This window comes from Myotis davidii, unplaced genomic scaffold, assembly GCF_000327345.1.
Source record: "Myotis davidii unplaced genomic scaffold, ASM32734v1 scaffold668, whole genome shotgun sequence".
NCBI classification, from domain to species: domain Eukaryota; kingdom Metazoa; phylum Chordata; class Mammalia; order Chiroptera; family Vespertilionidae; genus Myotis; species Myotis davidii.
Window position 1 is genome coordinate 222,110 of NW_006299394.1, and position 7,893 is coordinate 230,002.

At 48.5% G+C, this 7,893-nt stretch overlaps 1 long non-coding RNA gene across 1 annotated transcript in view; it reads left to right on the forward strand.

Moving 5' to 3' along the window:
* Positions 1-58: 58 nt before the first annotated feature.
* LOC107184867 overlaps positions 59-7,893 on the forward strand; it is a 10,287-nt gene continuing 2,452 nt past the window's right edge. The window contains exons 1-2 of the long non-coding RNA XR_001515771.1: positions 59-678; positions 2,432-2,529. This is a non-coding gene — a long non-coding RNA (uncharacterized LOC107184867). The remainder of the gene's footprint in view (positions 679-2,431; positions 2,530-7,893) is intronic.

Below are 7,893 nucleotides of genomic sequence, written 5' to 3' on the forward strand. Positions count from 1 at the left end.
TGCGAGCCGACCGCCTTCCATCCCGGCGGCTAACCCTTCCCCCGAGACCTGGGCCTTTAATTAGAGATGCCGCCAGCTCTTTGCAAAGGGATAAAAGGCTGAAAGGGAGGGGGCCAGATTCTGGAGGGAGTGCCCCAAGGTTTGGGAGCGAAATTAGAACAAGCTTGGAAAATTAAGAGGAAACAAAGAGTTAATGTCATTTTATCCAAGCTCAAAACGCGCTTTCCAAAAATTAGAATGTTCTTTCCCCTCCCTAGAATGTTCTTTCTCCTCCCGTTGGCCAAAATAACGTCAGCCCTGGTTTGAAACATTTCCTCTCTCGGAAACCCCCAACACCATCCTCCTTAACCAGCGACTCCCTGGAGAAGGGATACGCTCCCTCCTGACAGCAGCGCCCTTTCAAACCACAGTTTGAAATCCCAAGTTCCTGCGGAGTCATGGTCACTGCGAACATTAATATAATAATTAATGCCCTGCCGACCATTAATAGCTTTAACTGAACTGTTTTTTCAGAGATGGGCATTCCGAGGCGAGAAAGGCAGTTAGCCGCCTTGGACTCCGCCGCCGCCTGCACTTCCGGAGCCCGGTTTCTGCATTTAGGAGCAGCCCGTCTGCAGCCTAGGTGATTTGCTGAATGGGAGCAATGATGGCGGGTACACCCCAGGACTGCTGTGAGCTGTAAGTGAGTTATTATATTTGAAGTTCTGACAATAGTGCCTGGCACAGTCTCCAGCGGTCGCCAACCGGTGGTCCTCAGACCACTGGTGGTCCGCAAGGTTGGCGACCACTGGCTCTAAACCATATGTAAGTGTTTGAAGAGAAAAAGGCTTAAACTTGTTAACATAAGAACATTCAAACATGTAAAGAATTTTTGTAAGTTTATTTGAGCCAACTGTGGACAACTGCTGGGAAGCAGAACCTCAATGAATTGAGAGAATGCTGCAGAAAATGGCATGTTTTTTTTTCATCTATTTTGTAGATTAGAAAGGCAGGAGAAAGCAAAGTGGGGGAAACCCCTGGGATTGGAGAAAAAGTAAAATGATAGACACATACTTTGGTGGGTGCAGGGTAGTTAACTATCAACAATTTATATATATAAAAGGCAAGCGACCAGTCACTGTGATGATAACTGTGGCCCCAACCTCCTGTGGCCCCTCTCCCTCACCTGCCCAGCCCAATCTGGCCCCATCCGGGTGGGCCAGCCGGACCCAACCCGTGAACGAATTCGTGCACAGGCCTCTAGTTAACATGATAACAATGACAATGAAGGAATTTGTGGTCTCTGTCCTGGTGTCCAAGCACATTAGGTTGTGCCCTGAGGGGTCTGGAAAAAGAGTACTTACAAGTTACCCGGACATTTCAAGGATATGTTATCACAGGTGCAAAAAGGTTGACCTTGTCAGGGAAGATACCTGCCTAGGCTGTAACTACCCACAATAACTGCTTTTAGTTGAAGTTTAATTTCAGACCATCCTTTGTGGTGACTTTAGGTCTCTGCATTTGCAAGGCCGGCATGCAGGCCTCCCTGAGCTTGTCAGGTTAGCATGTGGCTTCCCCACCCCCACCCCTACCCCCAAACTGGAAAGGGAACTTTTGTTGGGGCCATGGGGACAGCCTACACAAGTAATTTCCAGCCTCTGCCCCAGTGATTCTGGGATCTGACCAATGAGCTGATAGGGTCCTACAGTGAGAGGACTTAAGTCAATAGCATCCTCTTTTAAAACAATACATTTCCTTAAATTCAGAAACATGTTGGAGGAAAAATACTAAAGAAAATCAAGGGTATTAGAAAACATAAAAGTTCTTTCCATTCCTGAGGTTAGCTAGAAGGAGGTGCCGTCCCAAATGGCTGTGGGGTGAGTGCGTTTGTGCTCATTTGTGAGTCAGCTTCTCCCCAGTCTTTCCTCCACTAGACATCTGACAGTCTTCAAGGACTTCTGCAGAGGTGTTTAAAGTCCAGGATCGGCCTGCGAGAATTTTGAACCTGACTGACCCACAGCTAAGGGGATATTAAGTAGCTGAGAGGAAGAAGAGCTAGATAAAACAATGCCATGTCCCCCATGAACTTCGCCCAGAAACCCACCTTCCTTATCATTCCTATCACTTTTCCCACAATATTTTATCTCATAAATTTTCAAACAGAGTTGGAAGAGTTTACAGTAAATACCACCTAGATTCTATGATTCACATTGTCCTGTGCTTGCTTTTCCACATTAGCCACCTACCGCTCCCTCTAGCCATCTAGCCATTTGGTTACACTTGTTTCAACCTTTTGCTTTTGTTAGTTTTATGTGGCTTAAACAGGCTGATACATTTCTTGCTTTTTGTTTGTTTGTATTTCATTACTATATTCCCAGCACCTTCTGGCACAAAGTAGGACCTTAATAAATATTTCTTGAATGAATGAAGAGACACCATGTGTCATTTGTAGATTCCCAAGGGCCACTGAGCACAAGGAGGGGCAAGCAGAAAGCAGCAGATACGTGTCACGTGACTGAAGGAAGGAATAAGTGAACAAACGTGGAAGAGGTGAGAAACTCCCAAGCCAAGTCACTTCCTTCTCTGGAGGGAAAGGTGTTCCCTGATCAGCGGTCGCCAGCGGAATCTCTCGCTCTCCCTTCCACTCTCTCTTTAAAAAGGTTGGGGGTGGCCCTAACCGGTTTGGTTCAGTGGATAGAGTGTCAGCCTGTGGACTGAAAGGTCCCAGGTTCGATTCCGGTCAAGGGCATGTACCTTGGTTGTGGGCACATCCCCAGTGGGGAGTGTGCAGGAGGCAGCTGATTGATGTTTCTCTCCCACCGATGTTTCTAACTATCCCTTTCTCTTCCTCTCTGTAAAAAATCATAAAATATAATTTTTTAAAAAAAGGCTAGGGTGGGGAATGTCCTCAAGTGATGATTAAATAAATGAATAAATAAAAAGAAACTATATGAAAAAACAAAACCTTGCCCTGACCGGTTTGGCTCAGTGGATAGAGCGTCAGCCTGTGAACTGAAGGGTCCCAGGTTTGATTCCAGTCAAGGGCATGTACCTTGGTTGCAGGCACATCCCCAGTAGGGATTGTACAGGAGGCAGCTGATCGATGTTTCTCTCTCATCGATGTTTCCAACTCTCTATCCTTCTCCCTTCCTCTCTGTAAATCAATAAAATATACTTTAAAAAAAAAAAACCTTGTATCAAAATAAGCCAGTCAGAGAAAGACAAGTATCACATGATCTCACCCATGTGGAGCCTAATGAACAAAATTGAACAAAATAAACAGACATGGAAGCATGGAACAGACTGATGAATCTCAGAGGCAGGTGGGGTGGTAGGGAGAGGTTAACCAAAGAACTTATATGCATAACCCATGGACACAGACAGTGCGGTGAAGGCTTGGGGGCGGGATCAGGGTGGAGAAGGTCAATGGAGGGGAGGCAAGGGGGACAACTGTAATACTTTCAATAATAAAGGTAAATTAAAAAACAAAAAGAACCCTAGCCACTGGTGTGCTCAGTGGTTAGAGCATTGGCCCAAGGACTGGAGGGTCTCGGGTTCAATTCTGGTCAAGGGCATATACCTCACTTGCAGGCTCGAGCCCCAGAGCTGGTTGAAGCTCATGTGGGAGGCAACCAATTGATGTCTCTCTCTGTGTCTCCTCCTCCCATCCGTTCTAAAAATCAATGGAAAAAAAGATCCTCCGGTGAGGATTAACAAAAACAAACAAAAAAACCCCACTGAGAGACACTATTTCTCAACCATCATTTCATCTAGACTCTCAGATTGTCAGAAACCCAAAAGTGACCGCACACTCAGCGTGGCTGTGAATTATCAGACACCCTCATATATTCCTGATGGCAATGCAAAATTGTGCAGCCCATGCAGGGGAATCTAATGGTATATATGCAAATCAGTTTTCAGGAAACCACCTTAAAGGGGCAATGTGAGAGAGAAGAAAAAACAATTCAGTTCTCACTGGAAATATCCATCTCCAGTCATTGGCCTCTTACATACTCGGACTGCCATGTCTTCCATCCAGGCCCAGCTAAGTTCGTGTCTTCCCCCCGGGGCTTCTACAGTGCTCGTGGCAAGTCCTGGGTCCAACATCCTTCTGGCAACTACGGCGTCTTTACAAAGAAGCTTTCGGCCCAGGTTTGCCATGTTGTCCCCAAAGGGTCATTTTTGAAAGATGTTTTACTTTTTTAAAGACAATTTTGCTTATTGATGTATAATTGACAAAGTTGCTAATGTTGTTAAAATGTGTGACTGGTTGCCCCATCCAGATAGTCAACACCTCCATCCCCCTTGTCTATCTGTTGTGTATCTGTGTGGCAAGAAGTTGGAAGTTCCACTCTCTCGGCAAAGTCCAGTTCTACAAGACCACAGCCTTCCCAATGACAGGCACAGGTTTTACATAGGTCCTCAGACCTGGTTCACTTTGTAGCTGAAAGCCGGTACCCTTTTACTAACCTCCCCCATTTCCCACCCCCCAGCTGCTGGCAACTTTCCTATGCTGTTTCTGTTTGCATTTTCCCCCACTTAGAGAAATGCCCTCAAGATCCATCCATTTTGCACAAATGGCAGGGTTTTCTTTTTCCTCGTGGCTGCATAATAGTCCATTGTATGAAATACACCACATTTTTATCCTGTCACCTGCCATTTTTGTGTATTGGCTGTTGTGAATAATGCTGCAAGGGCAGGGGATATGGATAGCTCTTTGATACCCTCTTCTCCTTCCATTTTCCTTGGATGTATGTCCAGAAGTGGGGTTGCTGGATCATGTGATGGCTGTAGTCTTTATTTTTTGAGGAACCTCCATACTGTTCCCATAGTGGCTGCACCCTGGGGGCCGGGGATGGGAGTGGACACCTGGGCGGAAGCCTGCGGACGCTGCCCCTGCAGCCTTGGTGCCCGGCCCTCCATGTGCAGGCGGCCATGCTCCCTCCCAGGGGCCGCACCCTCCCCACCTCTTCTCCTGGCTCCCGGGCTGGCTGGCATCTAACGGGCTGTGCTGGGTGTGAGTAAATTATACTCAAAATTCTACTTACATGCGTGTGCACACACGTTTTCCTGGGAATCTGTGGCTTTCGTTCATGTGTTTAGTCTCTGACTAATAGTAGTTCTGAAACACCGGGTCCCCTCCCTCGAAGCCTCAGCCTCGCCCTGACACACTGCACTCACACGATGAAGCAGAATCGAACTCCTTTTCTCTCCCAACGACTGGGGGAGAGTGTACTTCCAGACCCAACCAACTTCCCCCACATGACATCTGACCCCTGGACTGACTAGCCCGCTTCCTCCGCTAACCTCATTTGTTCTCCAACGTCAGTTAGCTCCTCAGTGCATCACCCCAGGAATATCGAACCTGCCACCCTTGGCCACCAGTCTCCACCTGCGCCACCCGACTGTCACTCTGCCCCTGCGGCGGGCACCGCCAGCTGCTCGCCCTCTGATTCTCCTCTCATGGAGGCCGGTCACCTGGTCGCCCGGCTGGGGGGTGAGGCCCTCAGGCACACGGGGAGGGAGGGCTCCTTTCTAAGGCCCACCCCACACTGCATCCCAGGGTCAGGGCTCCTGCACCTCACACCCCGGGTCCTCCTGCCTCACCTCAGTCCCAGCACTCACACCCCAGTGCATCCCTGGCCACCCCGGCGAGGGAGGGAGAGACACCCATCACTATGGGCTGTTAGAGATGAAGGAAGTCCTTGCAGAAAGTGGGATGGTGAGGGTGCTGATCTGGTGACAGGAAGAGAAGCAAGGTCAGATATGGGTCTGAGATGCAAGCTGGGAACTAGGTGAAGCTAAAGGCATAGAACACGGACAGCTGGCACAATGGCATGTGCCGGGAGCCAGGCCTGCTCTTCTTGGGCACTGGGAGCTGGCTGGGCAAAACAACTGAACTGCCTTTAGCTCAGTCTTATTTTCACAGAATCACCTTGGAAAGTTCCAGTGTGAGGAGAAGCGAGAAGACCTCCATAGAACTACCGTGTGTGTGAGCTTTGCCAAAGTCTGGGAGGGCTTCCTGGGGCGCATGGGACTTCCGGAGGTGGGCAAGCAGGGACACAGAGGTCCTTGGGCGCCTGCACCTGCTGTGTCATGGCGGGGAGGGTGTAGGCGCACAAATCAGGATAGCGACCGAATTCCACAGAATGAGCCACTTGCATTGGAGCACGTTTTGTAGTCCGTTAACCTTGTCATTTTAATTCTGTATTTTCTCTGTGTCTCTGCCCATTGCCATTCCCCGGTCCTAAAAATTCCTTTCCCCTTCCAGCCTGCTGCTTGAGACCTATTTTTTTAAAATATATTTTTATTGATTTCAGAGAGGAAGGGAGAGGGAGAGGGAGATAGAAACATCGATGATGAGAGAGAATCATTGATTGGCTGCCTCCTGCACGCCCCCCACTGGGGATCAAGCCCGCAACCGGGACATGTGCCCTTGACCAGAATCGAACCCTGGGACCTTTCAGTCCACAGGCTGACGCTCTATCCACTGAGCCAAACCAGCTAGGGCTGGACATTGTCTTTTAATTTTTACTGATTGTGCCCTTGGGGGTTAGGAATCCTTACCGTGGGCTCCTAATCCGTACACGGTGGGGCGTCTGTATAGATCAGAGCTGCGGTAGAAATAGAAGGGGAGGGACAGGATGTTTATGTAACAGCTACTCTGTGACCACATGTCTGCATGTTTTCATGAACACCCTACACACCAGGTATCATGTAGCCGTTGAAGAAACTGAGGCATATACAAATTAATAAACCAGTCAAAGAAAAAGAGAAACTTGCCAAAGGTTATAAAGTTTAGTCTCAATGCAAAAATGTACACCTTATTTTTCTGCATAGAACTTATCTTCTCTCCACTAGGTCAGTAGTTCTCAAACTTCCAGGATCTTGTCACCTCTGCCCCCTCCCTCTCCCACAGAGTTCCCACCTAGAGCCCTGGTCACCCTCCCACCCCTCATCCCCCCGCAGGATTCCCATTCACTGGTTCTGGGTGTGGGACTCGAGGATTGGCATTCCCCATGTTGCTGGTGCCAATGTCGGAGACGGACCAGATGCCTGACCATATCTGAGAGCGATTCAGACCCCAGGGCCAGGTGTGAAGTGCATTCATGTCACTTGGTCATCCTTTCAGAGCAGGCTGATTGACAAAAGGCACCAAGCCGTCGCTTTGTGAAGCATGTGACTGTCTAAACACGAGGCTGGGCATCCGACTAATACAAACTAATGTTGAATGTCAACTGTAATCGAAAGGGAATACACTTTTCTTAAAGGCAGAAAGTAGTTAGAAAGGCAACACAGAGAACTGAAATGCTTCAGAGACATGCTGGGGTGTAAGAACATATTTTCTGCTGGGAAATGTGGTAAGAAATTAAAGAATTAGTCACGGTGGGAAGCACCTGGGGGAGAACTTCCATGTAATGTTCCTTGTCTAGCTGGGAACTCTAGCCGTGCTGGAGAGGAGGGCAGGGGGACCGTCCACAGCTGTGTCTGCCTTGGCTACAGCGCAGCTGCACACTCACGCTGACTCCATCTCCGTGTGAACCAGGCCAGAACTCCGTCAGGCTGAAGTCTGATACAATAGGTGGTCACAGATATCGAGAAAATGTGTTTCCTTGAATCTGTTCAAACTGGATTTTATTGAAAACCTTCCCCTCCTGCCCTCCCCCCTTAGAGGGAGGGGGAGAGGACAGAAAACAAAATCACTTAATTCAGAATCCGCATTGTAATTGCTACGGTAGGCTCACACGTGGCTTGAACATCTTTTTTTAAAATATATATTTTATTGATTTTTTACAGAGAGGAAGGGAAAGGGATAGAGAGTTAGCAACATCGATCAGTTGCCTCCTGCACACTACTGGGGATGTGCCCGCAACCCAGGTACATGCCCTTGACCGGAATCGAACCTGGGACCCC